Source organism: Stegodyphus dumicola, chromosome X2 (genome assembly GCF_044657685.1).
Source record: "Stegodyphus dumicola isolate Sdum_Otavi_A_Nest chromosome X2, ASM4465768v1".
NCBI lineage: Eukaryota > Metazoa > Arthropoda > Arachnida > Araneae > Eresidae > Stegodyphus > Stegodyphus dumicola.
Genome location: NC_140781.1, coordinates 56,594,859 through 56,612,449, shown reverse-complemented (window position 1 = coordinate 56,612,449; position 17,591 = coordinate 56,594,859). Strand labels below are relative to the sequence as shown.

The 17,591-nt window shown below is 30.6% G+C and overlaps 1 protein-coding gene across 2 annotated transcripts in view; it reads right to left on the bottom strand.

Moving 5' to 3' along the window:
* Positions 1 to 14,395, bottom strand: part of LOC118194612 (metabotropic glycine receptor-like) — an 83,029-nt gene extending 68,634 nt beyond the window's left edge. For both annotated transcript variants that reach the window (XM_085808880.1, XM_035365787.2), the window contains exon 1: positions 14,133 to 14,395. The gene's annotated coding sequence lies outside the window, so the exon portion shown is untranslated. The remainder of the gene's footprint in view (positions 1 to 14,132) is intronic.
* Between the last annotated feature and the right edge of the window lie 3,196 nt (positions 14,396 to 17,591).

Below are 17,591 nucleotides of genomic sequence, written 5' to 3'. Positions count from 1 at the left end.
ACTTATAAATGCTAAGCTTAATATATTAAAAACTATCAAATTTTGAATACATTTCAAATCTTTCACGAAGAGCCTATCGTAATAATACTAATACAAATTTTAAACATTCTGAAACCTGCTGTTTATGAATTTGCATATAAATATTTAATATTAGAATTTATTAGAATTATTACCTAAAGGCAATATGAAATACATACAATCACAAACAATATTATTCATATAAAAAATATCTGAAACTGATACTGAACTTTTAAAGGTGGACTTCTGGTAAAATGTAAGACCCGTGTAATTCAAATATGACCTCTGTTTGGCTTTATTATGCACTCAAACACAAGAAAATAATGCAATTGGTCGGTATACAAGTAAATGGTGGTTTCATTTGCTAGGCTGTCAAACAATCATCTATTGTTTTAAAAGTGTAAATGTACTAAATTAATAATAATTTTTTATATTTTGTGTATTAATATTTTGTATTTTTGCTATTATTATTTTTAATTTCTGTTTTCTAAAAATATTTTCTTTTATAACTATATCCCGTTAACTATTTTTGTGAAGTTTAATTTCAGTCATTTCATGCTGCAAAATGTTGTTATTTTAATGCAATTGCCACAATAAATTTGAAATTTAAACTTTGCTTCTTTACTTTTCTTACACATCTTTTCTTTTTGGTTACTATTGATCAGGTACGGTCAACATGCCAATAACAAGTAATTTTAGGTTCGATCAAGGCCCTCACGTAATACCTTTTACAGATTAGTACGACATCGATTAGCCAAGAAGATGTGGCACTTCAGAGGCTCCAAGCGCAGTTCAGTTTTGAGCGTTCCGTCTTGTCTAAATACTTTTATTGCCATTATAATATGCATTCTACGAATGCGTTTTTACTGTAGTACGCACCTAGTTCATTAACAAAAAATAATAATATTTCAAATGCATATATGCTTTAATTATACAGGGTTTATTAATAAAAAATGCAACACCATATTTCTCAGTCTGTTTATTATACGTTAAAAATATATTATAATATAATGTTAACAATAATAATACTATTTTCAAAGTAGTGCTTTCCTATAATAATTATAGACATATATAGGTAATAATATTATTATAAGGTATTATATGTTGACTAACCAATCATTATTATTTAAACCTGTACTGTAACTTCTCCTTTCCGTAGTCCTCACCTTAATGCGAACTAATTTTAAACTGAGGGTTGGTTTTAAATGTTTAGATGAGAGCTTCTGTCAGCCGCGTGTTACTATTATTTAATATGGCCAGCTATATTTAAATTGTATTCCCACTTTAACGTCTTGCTAGCCGACGTTTTACAATGCGCACCGATAAATATCTGAGATATTTTCATATTTTCTGCTCAAGTAGACTATTTTATGTGCAGTTTCTGACGACGTCGCCTATATTTGAAAGTTAACTCTCTGTTATGTTATTGTAAATACTCGCAAGGTAGCGGAAGTTGGTATATAGCGCAAGCTGTGTCTTCTATTCAATTTAAGCTTACATTAAAAAAGTTCTTTTAACCTTCTTTTGACTATGTGATTGTTTCTGACTCAACGATCATTTGCTATCAGGCTAATAAGTTCTGCAGGATTGTGACGCATGCTTTAAGCTACAGCAGAACCTTGCAATCTATTGATTTAAGCTGATTGATACTTATTGTAAATTATGTTTATAGAAAATGATGGTTATTTCAAATATAAAATAACATAAACTAAACGGGAATTCTTTATCATTTTAGAAAATTTATCAGTTAGAGGTTAGTAATCTGATAACCGAGCAACATCGTTTTCAGTAACCGTATAAGGCATTTCTCCCGCCTTCTTATCCTGCCTTCGTGGTGGAATGGTGAGCACGCTCCGCGCGTATTCGAGAGGCTCGAGTCCCGGTGAGGGCATTGCTCATTTTTCGTGTTTCCCATTTCAAAATAACCTAATGTTTCTACAGTGGCGCCTGAAATAAAAAAAAAAATGTGGTGGATGATGATTCTCTACCACCAGGATTTGGCAATTGGGTCCCCTAAAACCCAGTCACCCTTTAAAAGGGGGAGTATATAAGGTATTTCTCCCGGGTTCCTAACACGCCTAGCACGCCTTCATGGTCTGCACTCTGGCCGCGTATTCCAGAGGTCCGTGGTTCGATTCCCGGCAAAGGCGTTGCTCATTTTTCACTTCTTCCTGTTTCAAAAATAATGTATGTCTCTGCAACCGAACAACATCGTTTCAACTGAACAACATTGATAACCGAACATCATCGTTTTCATCAAATGTCACTGACAACTAACTTAAATCCAATTGAGATAAAGAATCTCTCAAGTAATTTTTAACTTTCTTGATAACTGAAAATTGTCATTCACCTCTTGCGTTGCAAATAGAAATTGTCCAAAAAACTTTTAAAACTGTTTCTATATTCGAAAATGTAAATGATAAATCTACAATTAGCAATTTGTACATATCAACAGGATTGACGACATTCTTTTCTTTTATGAATTCAATAAAGTGAACAGTTTCATCTTTAAAATACTTAATGTCAATGTCAATTTTCATATTTTGAACATTTGCCTTCCACACATTCAGTAAATTGGACATCAGACATTTTAATATTGAAGAATAATCCAAAATCTTTTAGTACATCATTCTCCGAGGTGCTTCTTCGAGATAATTCAGAGATTAATACATCAAAATTAACATTACGTTTTTTTATGACAAAATTTTTGTTCTGCAATCTCATTCAGTGTTTTTTCTTCAAATTGCAGTTTTCTTCATCCACTTCTAATCTCACGGTAGTTTAGGTTTTCTGTTAGTAAACTGGCTTCATTCTCAGTATCTCAAAATTTTTCCTGATATTCGTGATAAAAATTTGAAAGTGATTTAAGAAGATTTGTTCCTAACAACGAACAATATTGTACTACACGTTTTGTAGATTTGCTTATACTATTTATTCAATGTAGTAACTCATCCCGTCATACTATTAATAAGGCTGTTTCATATTCGCAGAAAAAGTCTGCTGAATTATTTCGCTTCGATTTTCTCGTTGGTTTTTCATTACCGGACGTCTTAATTTTAATTATGTAGTTTTTAACATTCTGATAATTAGATTTTAATGCTAAAACTGCATCCTATCTTGATGCCCTTCTAGTGTCACTTATTCGTTTCATATAGACAGCTTCAGTATGTGTCATATTGTTTATAAGTACATTCTATTGCCAAGTAGGTGCTGATATATATAAACTTTGGACAAAATCAAAATAATGTAATTCGTCGGTACAAGATTCCGCAGCCCAATTTCTATATTAATATGATATTTTATTCTTGCTTGCCATCCATTGTATTTGCCAGCCATATTTGCCCCATTAGCGTAGGTTTGACCCTACAGTTTTTTATATACATCAGTAAATCTCTTAAAATTTTCAGAACTATTCTTTCTAAAAGACAGAATCGGGACGATTTTCGAGCTTAATAAACCCCAAAAATCGTTCTTTTATGTTTCAATTTTTCCCAACAAATCTGAAAATACAAATTAATTTACGCATATAAACTACACAGCAAGTAGAGTCTGCAAAAACGGAGTAATAACCTACTTCTTCAGCTTCAAAATTTAAATATTTCTTGACTTTCCTTATCCATTAAACTTATAAGTTTGTCGCATATTGTGTGAGATAGACGATAAATAACCTGTACATTACCTGGATTGCTAGATTTTTGCAAATGAATTTGTAAAATGCTATAAAATTCTGCTAGGTACTCTTAAAAAAATTTCCTGTTCAAATCGAATCTGAATCTTTTCTGTGGCCACGAAATGCTACTCCTAAACTCGCCAACCAATTCAGAAAGGCATTAAGATTCTTTGTAAAATGGCTTACTAATACTTCTTTTCTCTATCAGTTGTCTGCTTTAAGTATGTATCGATACTGTGAAGAAAGCCAAGTTTGATCTTGTATAGCACCGAGAAGTTATATGTTCTGTTAAGCTTCCAACTAAATTCTTCTGTTTACTGAATCCCACGTAAAATTTTTGTCTTATCAAAACTATCAAAAAATACACACCTGACAATCTACGCCATTTTTTTTTTAAATTTTAGATTAGATTTAAATTCTAAACAACTTTTCCAATTAATATTTTTGTATATTTTTATTAATAATGTTATTTTACTTGAAACTGAAAACTGAAATTTGTTTACTTTAGCCATCCTGTAGAAATTTTAGAAGTTTCAAGGTAAGCAAAAGTTTTTATGAAGAGTAAAATTATTTGTCAGATCAATTAAAACACAGTTCTGGATATATGCTTCCAACTTAAATAGAGACACTGTATAACAGTTTCTATCTATTAGACGAAAAATGAAACTTTAAAGTCCAGTTTGCTTTAAAATCTTTGTACTAAAGTTCCATTTTTCCTGTGGTAAATAGTTCTAAAATATAATATTAGTATGAAATAAACAATTATTTATGAGCAATGTTACCTGAGAAAAATTCCTAAGAATGTACATAATTACAAGAAATTGATTGATTTTATAATGATTGCTACGGAGAACTGGCTGATTAATATATGATACTATATTACATCCAATATGGGAATAAGTTTTATTCTTTCATATTGCACCCGAGTGCTTTAATATTCACGCGAGAAGCGAAGACAAAAGGTCAGATACAGTGCGAGGCTGTAATTTGTAATGAAACTCCCACCGAAGTATTTTATTTTATTCACAATTATCATTTAAAGATTACATTAATTGACATTTTTGACAGTTCTATCATTATTTTGTTTTGATTACTTAAACATAGGATATGAGTGTTGGTAGGCAAAGTTGCATATTTTACCGCCCATGAGAAGCAAATACCTCCATGAGATGAGATTTTCATTACGGACAATTAGGAATAACGTATGTTAAAGCCTCGAAAAGCCTCCAAAAGATTAGAAAGTGGCATATTTTATATTTTTATAATTATAGGAATAAATGTTATTACTATTATTAAATTATAATATATCTTATTTATTTGTAAAATAAATATATTTCTACCCTAAATAAAACGCTAGTGAACTGCACTATACCATTGTTGCTATAAAATTCGAAATAAATCACATGCATGAAGTTAGGAAAGCATTGCTACCAACAGTAAGTCAGCAAGGATATTATATCCTTATCTCGTCAGCAGAACAAACTTGCGTATGGTTTGAAATTCGCCACAAAATACATGCCATAGATGGCGTTATTCATTTGTCAGTTTAATTTAGAAAATACTGTTAAATTAGTAATCCTTTCATTGGGAAAATAATATTAATAATAATAATAATAAGTAAGTCGATCCAAGTAACAAATAATTTGGTCATTTCTAATGTATGACGAATTATCGCTTGTAATGAACTTAATTTAATTTAAGCAACTTGAAAGTTTTCCGAAAAATATCAAATTAAAGGTAGACAAATATCTGTAGAAGAAATAAGAGCGGATTTCACTATCTTTATACCGATTGAAACAACTTTTTAAAATGGAACAAAATAAAGAGAATTCTTTGTGCATGGGGAAAGACAAGTAGATGAAAAAGAAGGGGGGAAATGACTTCTTACACACCGCTTGGGAAGAGCTTTAGCTTGGAAACACCAGGATCAAAGTTGATAAGTGAATAAGAAATAGGAAGCTGCTGCATTTCTCCCCAAGAAGGCGATGAGAAAAATCATCCCATCTTCCAAGGCTTTATTGGCAAGCTATGAGTTTTTCCTACTAGGGAAGGTAAAGAAAGCGTTTGGCCTTAAGCCAAGGGAGATGATTTGCCGCATCCTTCGACAAGGGAGGCACGGAATTTTCTCTAAAATCATATGACACTGAACAATGTTAATCCATTCTTCGCTAGGGTACTTCTTTCCTTCATCTTTCGTTATTAGTAGCAAGCTACATATAAACTGCAGCAGCAGTTTGTATGCAGCGTTACTGCTGCATATAAACATACTGGATCAGCAGTTCATCCTGTATGTGGGGAAGGGTGCATCAAATAGAATTAAGCATGCCATTTAGAATCACCAATACCAAAAAATTCTAAAAGGAAAGCTGTAGCTTATACGTATTAAACCTGCAAGAACTGCAAGAAAAAAAATTCGATTACAGCTTTTATAAATATCACGGGTTTTTTGGGGGGTTGGAGGTTTGTTTATTATCTTGCTCGCTTCAATTACAGAGAAACTTTATGCTTAAATAACGTAGGATAATAAATAATTTTTTTAGCTTACATTTTTTTCTCTGTCCTCGTCCAACTGTCCCATTAAAAAAATATAATCTTGACTTTAACTTAAACAGGTTACTACAGGACTGCAAATAATGGAATTTGTTTTAAAAATCAGTTGTAATTGCTCAGTTTGTTTGACAATGTTCGAAGAAAATTATTCAACTAAAATTAAACTTACAAAAATGATCTTGGATCTGATATTTAAAATAAGTTGCTTAATTTTATCTCGTAGCAAATAAGTAATTAAACCGAAAAAAAATTAAAAAGAAATTAAATATTTTTTAACTAATTAGATTTCAGTTATTTCAGCCAACGTGAAAAAATGTCAGCTATTGTGAAATTTCCTTCTAGGAATTTTAGAATGTTATGTAATCATTTCTGTTTGTATTTAGTTTTATAATAAATTGTGATTGATCTTAAATGAAATAACAGTTACGCTATCCTGTAATTTTGGCATAACCTTTTGATGAACTGCTATATTACAGTAGAGTTAATTATGCACCAAAATAATTTTTGAGAATAAACAAATTTATTGAGTTTAAATTCATGGGATTTTATGTTCAATATTCATTACTGTTTTTAAATTTAATAAATGATTCAATCAGTTAATTTTTGGTGTAATTCAAGAACTATTTTAGTGTAATTCAACAATTCCATTCCCCTCTTTTCCTGTTGGATCAGCAAGTTTATGGAAAATGTTTTTAAAAATACATCACTAAATCATATTAAAAGAAATTTTAGACACGCCTTGTGAATGAAACCCAAGTAATAAAACCAGTTATGTTAGTTGAATGTATTTTAAGTGACATTGAAAGACATTTATAAAAAAAAAAAAAAATAATGAAGCTTTGTAGCGCATGCGGTTTTCAAACAAGGATTGAAGCTCATTTATTCATTTGCTGTGCAATTGTTTGATATGCTATATTTAGTACAGTGAATCATTTAAATAAACAACGACAAACATGGGCACAAATTTTGCAGATGAATCTTTTAAAAATATAATAAAATTGTCAAACGTTTTGAACAAAATTAGACAGTACAAAAGAAGAAACAGAAAGAAATATTCGGAAAATCTTTAAATACTTTTACACATTGTTTAAAATTCGGAAAAAAATTTCTTTTCAGATTAAAAATTCAGGTGAACTAATACTTTATACTGAAAGAGAGAATGAAATAGAATTCTTTATCATTTTATTAACCGTACCGTAAAACCGAATTACCGTAAAACTTTTAAGCAGAATTTATGTATATACACAGAGTAATAAATACACAGAGTAATTAAAACACAGAGATTTTTAATGCATTAAGGAGATTTTAAAACATTGTTTTTACTTGGGGAAGTAATATTCGCATAAAAGTAATATGTACTGTTACGGCGGCCCTACACTTTACCACTGCGAATGTCTAGTATGTACAGTATCATAAAATTTCATGCTAATTAAAACACGTTTATTTTTTCCCAGTTAAACCCTTGGAGATAAGTTAATTGTTTATTTTCTGCCCTTTATTAAATATTTTTGAAATTAAGACCTTCTTTTATTGCGTTGTTAAGTCAACAGATGTGAAAATGAGGGAGAAAACATGTACAGATTTATTATATCCTATTACTGCAAGAATCAGTGTAATATTTAGTGGCGTAGCTAGGATAGGGCACTGGGGGGACATCTGTCCAGGGAGCAACATGCAGGTGGCGCCAGACTGATGTTACGAAATTTTAGAATGAAATGTTTTATATTCTTGGCACACAAAAGAGGAAGCAAATTCCTGAGTTGTCCCTGGGCGCTGAAAAGCCTAGCTGAGACTCTGATATTATTCATAAATTTCAGGACTAGTTTCGAAGGTTTAAACATGAGACGTCTTCTTCCGCTAGAAAAGCGCAAATAACGAAAGAGAAGATTATGCTCAGGCAATAAAAATAAGAGGAAGGCATCAAAGCGCCATCTATTCACGAAAACGAAAAACATCTATGAAATAATTTAGTTAGAACCTGAGTTTAAAGACGGATGGAATTGGTATCGTTAACTAGAATTAAAAGATTTTTATGAATGTGAAACGCATCTAGAAAAATTAATTCGCTAACGGAAGATGTTTTTTCAACCAATTTAACTGCATAAAAATTGAAAATGTGAGTTCCTGATCAACAGCGTTGGACAACACAGGATTTACGTGTTTCATTTTTTTAAACTTAAGAATTTCTTAGTATAAGATTTTAAGACTTTCATAGTTTTACCAGTGTAAATTAAACCACACCGCCAAGAAATCCTGTATATACCCAGGAGTTCATAGCCGGAATGGGATCTTTACGTATGGAGCTGTGAATTTCTCAGTTCCGACTTCATCATCACCAACGGAATACTTCGTCTTCGCCAACAGAAGATCTTCGCAAATATCTTCCTTTGGTGCTATAGATTCTGATAGATGAAAATTTTTCAGTTTTAGTTAATGATCCCCAAGCCAATCCGTCTTTACCCTCAGCTTTTAAAGAAATTATTTCATAGCAGTTTTCATTTCCATCAATAGATGACGCTAGTAACTTCACTTCCTTCCTCTCATTCTTATCGCCTAAGCACAGGTTTCTGTTTCGTCATTTGTACTTCTGCAGCTGAAGAAAAGCGTTCTATATTTAAATCTTCCTGACTAGTCTTGCAAATTTATGAATATTGATCCTTGTTGCTTTAACTCCTCCAATAATCTCTATTCGGCGTGTTATTAACTCGATTATTACACCTAATTTTTTCTATATTAAGGTAAAAATCAAGAAAGCTGTGGATGTAAAAATTTTGAAATGTCTCTCTTTAATAATAACTCTAACAATATTATTGTAAAAGATTCAAAATCTGTTATTAAAATTTACCAGTTTTTTAAGAACGAAAAAATAAATTTTTGGTACATTTAAGAGGTTAGATTTTACTTCCAAAATAAATAATAGGACAGATATTTTAAGTTAAACAATTTATTTCCTTAGTTTTACTAATATTCTCAAAACATACATTCTTATCAAACGAAAGTAAGCATGATATTCAGATGGACAAATGCCTATGACAACTAAAAGTTATTTCTTCTATAAGTTAAATCCGAACCTGTGTCAATTCTGGTTTACTTACTATAAATTACGAGAAAGGAGGTACAGCAGCTTTTACGCATTCGAGAATGGAGGTACTGCAGCTTTTACGTATAGAGCTGAGCTAAAAATGCATGAATTCTAAAACATATAAAAGTACAAGCAAAAGTGAATGAATATTTAAAAGACTATCACTGTATCTAAATGTGAATATGTTTACTCGAATGAAAGATCCTCTTACATTTTAACATAAGTTTATGAAATAAAACTGTAAATGACTATTTAATAAGAACATATTCTTATTAGACTTTATTTGTTTCTGAATAGAATGATGCCTAATTAAATGCAATATCAATGCCTAATTAAATTATTAACTAAATGATAACTAATTATTGTTCATAATTAATTACATAATACCTAATTAATTGCAATAATAATATAAATAGTAAGCTATCTAATTCAATGCAGTGTTTTGCTATGGCATAGAAAGAAAACTATAATGATACATTACTTACTTATTTGTTTTGAAGTACACCAGTAATGAGTATAGTTGATGAAGGCCTAAGCTGAAGTCGCTCAGCTAGACAAATTTTAAACGGTGTAATTATTTTAATTATGGTAATTAAAGCCGTCCTCTCATTCTGCAATTACGTTTATCAAAATACCCTCATCTGTGCACTGACAGAGGAATGCGATAAATTAGCCCAACAGCTGTTGGATAAAGTTGTACAAAATATGACACGACGTATGTAATTTTGCATCATGTTCTATGGTGACCATATCACAAATTGACATCATAAGCCAAAATGCCTGTGGGCGGCAACTGCATTTTTTCCACTTTTACGTATTCAGCACAATATGGCAATTTTGTCCCTTGAACCCTTTCCAAAGCCTTATAGAATTCAGAGCACAATAAATATCTTTATGTCCTAGTATTCTGGCATTATTTTATTTCACTTGGCATCCTAACACACACTTTTTAACGTGCTATATATCCGTTTGTGATCCGCCTTTAGCAATTGCTCACGAGTATATTTTCTTATCAACATTTTTTCGATCCTTAGCAATTGAAAAATGCATTTGCAGATTTCAAATAATGATTATTCAAAATACATCCTCGAGTTTCAATAGCAGTTTTCAAAATACATTTCCAGTTTTTGAAGTTCCAGTTTTTTTGTTTTTTTTTCTTTTAAAAAAAATTTAATTTTCTGAAATTTTTGTCTATTGTTTTTAACCAGAAACTGCCACTAGATATTTTGTATAGGAACTTTTCTTCCTTGTAAATTATTTTTGAATGATACCATAGTTCTTTTGATGCCTCTTTTAAAATCTAAATGCACAACATTTCTAATTCTTTACTGTTTTCTCAAATAAAAAACTTCCAATAAGAAATATTAATTTAATATTAAGTTTGAGAGAGTATATGTACATAGCCTGCACATTTACATCCGAAGAGTTATGCAGGTTATTCGGAAAAAGTAGTAACTGAGCTTATTTTCTGAAGTATTTATTATAACTAGATACTTTTAGTTATAAGGTTCCAAAATATAAGCTACATAATTTCATAAAATCAACTTCTATATTGTCAATGGAAGTATTAAGCAAGAAAAATCTCGATTTTCATGTGATCGTACTGCAGAAATCTCCAATTAGTAAAATATTAACATTCAGTGAATTTAAAGAAAACCTTTCCATGCTTTTTTTACAAGGAAACTCAGAGATGTACGTAATAAATACTTTTATGTGTCCAGTTACAAACAGAAAACATTATTTTGCCAAAGAATGGATAGCTAACTTTTAAAACTAGCAATTTTTAATCGTGCGTACTTACAAAATTAGCTCTTAAAAGTCACTAAATATTTTTATGATAAGTATAAAACTAGGAGAACTTAATTCTTTCCTGAGTAACTCTCGGACTGTGGTTTTTAAAGAAAGTTTTACCTAATTCAAACATTACGCGCATTTTACTAACTGGCATTATTTTTGCTTGAAAATTATAAGGAAATTTATATTACACTTTTAAAGATCCCTCCTACCTACAATGTTGAAAGTGTTTTCGTAAAAATTCTTTACCTCGTTACAAAGCTTTGTAACTTTATTGTCAAGATCTAAATGCTAATGATCAAGTGTAATCTCTATCAAATGTATCCTCTATATAAGTCAAGTGTATCCTCTATATGCACTTGTATATTTGATTAAATAAAATGTCTTATCCATCTCCCCGAAACTCCGTATGTAATATAAACAATAAAGTAAAAACTCTCTTTCACCCGCTAGGTTCGGACTCATTTTTAAATTTCTCATAAGTTCCAGAAATTTTGATAATCACAGATTTCTTTCATTCCAAACAGGTGGGGAGAAGGAATCTTATTTCATGCGATCAATAGTACCATCGTCAAGTGATTATGAATGAGAATAGTTCATACGGTTAAAGTTAAACAATGAATGGGGCCAACGAATGGCTTTTTGCGGAAATGGAGAAAATTTCGGGCACTCATTCGCTTTTCTTTTAAGTAAAAATGCATTGAGAATCACGATGATTACTGCTCATGACAGGTATAGATGAAGGAAAAGAGATATAACATTTTAAGTTACATTCTTGTCCAAGTATTTGACAACATTAATAGTAAGCCAGTGTGAAACTGTAAGCATAAACAAATTCTTTTCGTTAGTTTTCTGTATCTAAATTATATAAATAAATATCATGATTAAATCTTGTAATAATCAATTATAATTAAAATATGTAATAATCATCTAAATTATATTATATGATTCTTTGTATGCTTTGTTTTTGTTTTCAGAGTTCTTGGGTGGCCTTGATACACTTGATTAAATATTTTTTTCAGAAATTTTGAGTCTCATCTACGTCTCGCTGGTATTTTTAAGATGTTTTACTTAGTAAAAAAAAAAAAAGACGATCATCTATCAATGAGAGGGAATCTCACATTTTATGAACTTATTTCTAAAAAGCTTAGGAACGTACTGATTCATCATAGTACAATACAACGTTATTTATAAAAATAACAAAACTTGTCCAATAATGCCATTCTATTGATCAAAAGATTTGCATGTTGATCGATTGAATGTCTGATCGATAAAATTCCAGAATCTACTAAGTTTAATTACAATAAAAGACAAAATACCGCTGAGAAAAAATTCGTAATCTTTGATCCAGCTTCACATTTTCAAAAGAAACTTTTTTATGAATTAGGAAAATTAACTTTATTTTATATTCTGTCCTTTAAAATAAAGATTTCAAAAGAGAAATACTGGAGAAAAAAAATGAGTAATTTATTAATGATTTAATTTAATTATTTATTATTTATTAATTGGTAAACAAAGCTACATATTTTATGCACACAAAAATAAAATGCGGGTCTAGGGATGTGAATAAAGCATTACTTCATTCATCCGTGATAAAAATACATTCTAATTAATAATTCAAGCAAACATACAGTTGTTTATAATAAACAGCAACAGCAAAAACGAAGACGAACATTTTATCTTTAACTATCAATTAATTCGTTACTCTATTTCACAAAATTTCAAGAGCATTAAAAGTATAGAGGTAAAAATAATTAGATTAAAAGAAGGCATTAAAATGAATCAATTTTTTAACGATACCTTCGAAATTATCACTTAGTTCTGGTCCTCATAATTTCATACTTTACAATCACAGCTGGCACTAAACTTGGAATGCACGGAGAAAAACGGTCATTAGTAGAAATGGATCTCTAAGAAAAATAATTTATTTCTAATACATTTGTGAGGTTTATATACACATGCAAATACGAACATATTTGCAAATATATATAATTTAATTTACTGATTTGCGTAGATATAAAGATGTACGTTTCTGTAAACATCTACAGATATTTTATTATTCTCTCTTGTCAGCTATATGATTTATCTCTATATCCGCTAACTTAAAAGTGTAATTATATTAACAATGTTTCAATAAAGGAATAATGATCTTGTCAAAGGCATATGATCAAAACTTAATTTTTTATATAATTTTTTAGAAATATTTTTAATTTAGACTTTTAGCTAACTTTTAATTTATATCTATGAATGATTTTAAGCAGACAGTGCTATTCAGAACTTTCAAGTAAAATATAGGTTCTCTAATTTTGTAAACAAGCGCTCAAACCAAGCTTTCTAAATTTTTTAAGCCATCTAAAGGTAATGGAAATAGACTTTACAATAATTCCATATACCAAACAATTTATTGTATTCAGACGTGATCTTACAAATGATCACGTCTAATTAAATTTGCAAGATTAACAATGTTACTCATTGTTAAATCTTGCAAGTAATCGGAAATTTATTCGGAAGGAGAAGTAGTAATGATAGTTACAAAGTTAAAGTACATATTTATTGCTCTATAGTTATTTTGAAAGCATTTGATATAAATTTTCCACAACACTGAATTTTGATTTTAAACAAAAATCAGTTTTTCTTAGTCTTAAAAGTTTAGTATTAAAAATTATGTGAAAATACTTTTAATCTAAAGAGGTATAAGGTATAATATCGCAATTGAAAGTTTAAACACTAAACATGTTTTCTGAAAATTGATTGACTTAGGTAAGGTGTAAGTATTATACCAGAGAAATGCATATTCCTAGTTTATATTCCACTTCATTTTTTCCTATTATGGAAAAAAAAAAAAAAAAACATAGATATATACGAGAATAACATTTTTGTCAATTTAGAATTCCTGCTGATAACATTATTGAAAGCAATGAGATTATTTTACTAAGGAAAGTGTTTTCTTTTTAATACAAGAGGATCATGCACGTTTCATTTGCTGCAAAATGAGAGAAATTAGAAGATAAGAAGTACCTGAAGTCAAAGTTCTCGTCGATGGCCACCCAAAACAAAATGTTCGGCTCTAACATTCTGAAATATCAACAGATCAACCTCAAGAGTATCAAGAAGGAATTATGAGCTCTTAAGATGAGCATAGGGTATTTCTTTTCCAATCCTGCTTTCCACCGTTTTGTGATTCAACGCTAAACAGCGTCAACAACGTCGGTGGTTCGCATCGATCCTGAAGCCTAATCACATACTGATGGCTGCGCCGAACTCTAGAGTATGATTGTCTCTTGTGCCCATTCATGGAGCATGCGCTCCGTGAAAAGCTTCTCCTGTCTCTCCAGTTGGTGCATTGTTTGTTGCCACAAGAGCCTGCAGAAATTAATGCTCAGCCAATAACAAAAATAGCACATTTTTCTCATAAAACCGAATCATTGTTATGCAAATTTAGGTTTGAAAACTTATTCGAATATCTCGAGGAAAACATTCCCGAATATTTTTTTTTTTTATAAGATGAAAAGAATTTAAACCGTATGAATTCTCAAATATAAAAGCAATAAAACATTTTTGCATCAGCCCGGAAAAAAAAAGGAGAGGAGGAGAATGAATAAATAAATAAATAAATACAACTGCATGGGGATTTCTTTTTAATCTCAATAAATAGTTATTTTAAATAAATAATTACAGAAGATTGAGAACGAAACAAAAATAATTTGAATTCTGTTAATAGTAAAATAATTAAAATACGTAAGGAAAAATACTCCACTTTATAAAAAAAATAACTGACTTTGAATTAATTATTTATGAATTCAAAAATACGTGAGCTGTGAAATAGCTAAGGACATCGTAACATTATTGGCAATAGAGCAAAATGCGGACTAGAGAGTCATGTTTAGAAATATGAGCTGTTCGAGAAAACAAATCGTATGATAAATCATCTGTAACTTGGTGATTGTAAAATTTGTCTCCAGTTAGGTTTAGAATTTAAAATCTTACCAAGGTGTTAAAAAGCTTCGTTACGATCTGTTAAATTCTGGTGTCGAAAACTGTACGGTTATTACTATTATTTTACACTAACCAGTTATTTTATGTTTTGGATTTTTACTCTCACTTCTCGTTTCCCTTTCCCTGCCAGAATGTAAATGAGGTGGAAAGAGATAGTATTTAAAGAAAGGTTTCGGGACTTTAATTCAGTGCGTGGTCTCCCTCTTCAGGCCACTTTACTAGGTTAGCTAACTTATATAAGATTGCATTATTAGGCTTTGCATTATAATTACTGATATTTAAATTATTACAGCAATAAAAAAACTTTGAGTCGACATCGCGCTATATCTTTTGTGTAGCCCTTCGCTATCCAAACTAAGTCTAGCAGACTTTCTTGATGCCACTTTACTAGGTTAGCTAGCTTATATAAGATTGCTTTATTCGGCTTTGCATTATAATTACCGATATTTAAATTATTACAGTAGTAAACTACTTTGAGCCAACATCGCGCTATATCTTTTGTGTAGCCCTTCGCTATTCAAACTAAGTCTAGCAGACTTAGTTTGAATATGAAATTTGAGTTTGCTTTAGATGACACTGCACAAATGAATGACTGATCTGTAAGCACGAGTCGTGCATTTGTGTTCAACGTTTTGATTTAATGAAAAGGTGTGTTTAAACCTTCTCAAGTCTCTGTCGTTAACAGTAGATGCAGTGATAATTCCCTCCCGGTCTGTTAGAGGAGTTTAATACTACTTTATACTACCAAAGCAAGTCAAATTTTATACATTAATTAAAACAAAGAAAAAAAAGAAATGAATAGAAAAAATCGGACGTTGATCGAAAGATTCTTAATATATATATCGAAGATTGAATTAATTGAAATACACTGATATATCAAAATAAATTTCCTAATACTTCCGCAATAGCTGCAGAGTAATAAAATAATTATTTATTTACTAATGAAATATTGAGTATATTATCTCCTTATATAAAGACAGAAGAATTGTATTTGAATGAAGTAACCCAAAAATATTTAAAATTGAATCCCGAAAAAAAAAATTTTTTTAAGAAATTTCAACTTTAAAAAATTAAACAACATTAAAAATAGAAATGGAAACTTTTAAATTGAAAATTAATCAATAAACTAAGTAATTATCGTCATTGATCGGAAACAGGTTGACTTTTCAAGGGGAACACACCAACCCCTGTTCAATTAAAAATAATTAATAAATACGACGGTGTTTCGTCTTTTACTCAAGTATCGTGCCAAACTGGTAAGAAGAGTTAAAGCCAAACTTGTAAGTTGAGTTGAATTCAGTTAGTGAGGTTAAAGTGAGATGAATTAATGTGAAGGACTGTAGAATTCATAATGAATGTAGCAGTTCCGTTAAGCTTCTGAACATTTATATATCTTGAGATATTATTGCCAAATTGAGTAGTAATAAAAAAAATTCTTTTCTAAATTAATTAGTAAAATATAAATAGTAAAATATGTTTAAATATGTTTAATAAAAATGTTTAATAAGTAAAATATGTTTAATAAGTAGTAAAATATGTTTTCTCTTTTACTTGATTAAAATGTCCCCCGACCCCCTCGCTTTCATGCATGTTAATTCAAAGTAATCTTTATAAACATAATAAACAGAATGTAATCTTGTAGAGGCATTAGGTTATTTCGAAGCAGGAGACATGAAAAATGAGCAATCGCTTTCGCCGGGAATCGAGCCACGAACCTCTGGAATACCGGTCCAGCGTGCAGAACCAATAAACCACGAAGGCACGCTAGGAAGGCGGGAGAATTACCTTATACACTCCCCCTTTTAAAGGGCGACCGGGTTTTTTTGGGGGGGAGCCAATCGCCAAATCATGGGTGAGGACAATAATCATCCAACACCCTTTTAGTTCGGGTGCCCCTGTAGAGACATTAGGTATTTTTTGGAAGCCGGAGAGAGGAAAAATTAGCAACCGCCTTTACCGGGAATCGAATCACGAACCTTTGGAATACCGGCCCAGCGTGCAAAACCACTACACCACGAAGGCACACTAGGAAGGCGGGAGAAATACCTTATAATCTTTGAAAAAATTTATGAAATGTAATTCAAAGTAATCGTTATAAACATCATAAACAATGCAATCTTTGCAAAATTAATGAAATATGAAAAGATACGTGAAAGTCTACAAATTTAAATGTATATAACATACATAAAAGGTCAGAATATGAATGAATTGATTTACGTGCTTGCGAGTGTGCGGACGGTGATGTGTTCGTGTCTGTCTCCTTACTCAGAAGGAATTTGGTATGCGATCAAGATGTAGAGAGAAGCAGTGAGGGACCCTTTTATTTATTTATTTAGGTGTGCGCTTAGTAATTTAAATCTTTTGTTGTAAATTTTTTTGAATGGTAAATTCTTTGATGAATAAAAAGATATTACAGACAAAAGTACTAGAATGTGCGTCCACTGGGGTTACTCTGGCTTGCTTAAAAAGTTGATTTTGAAA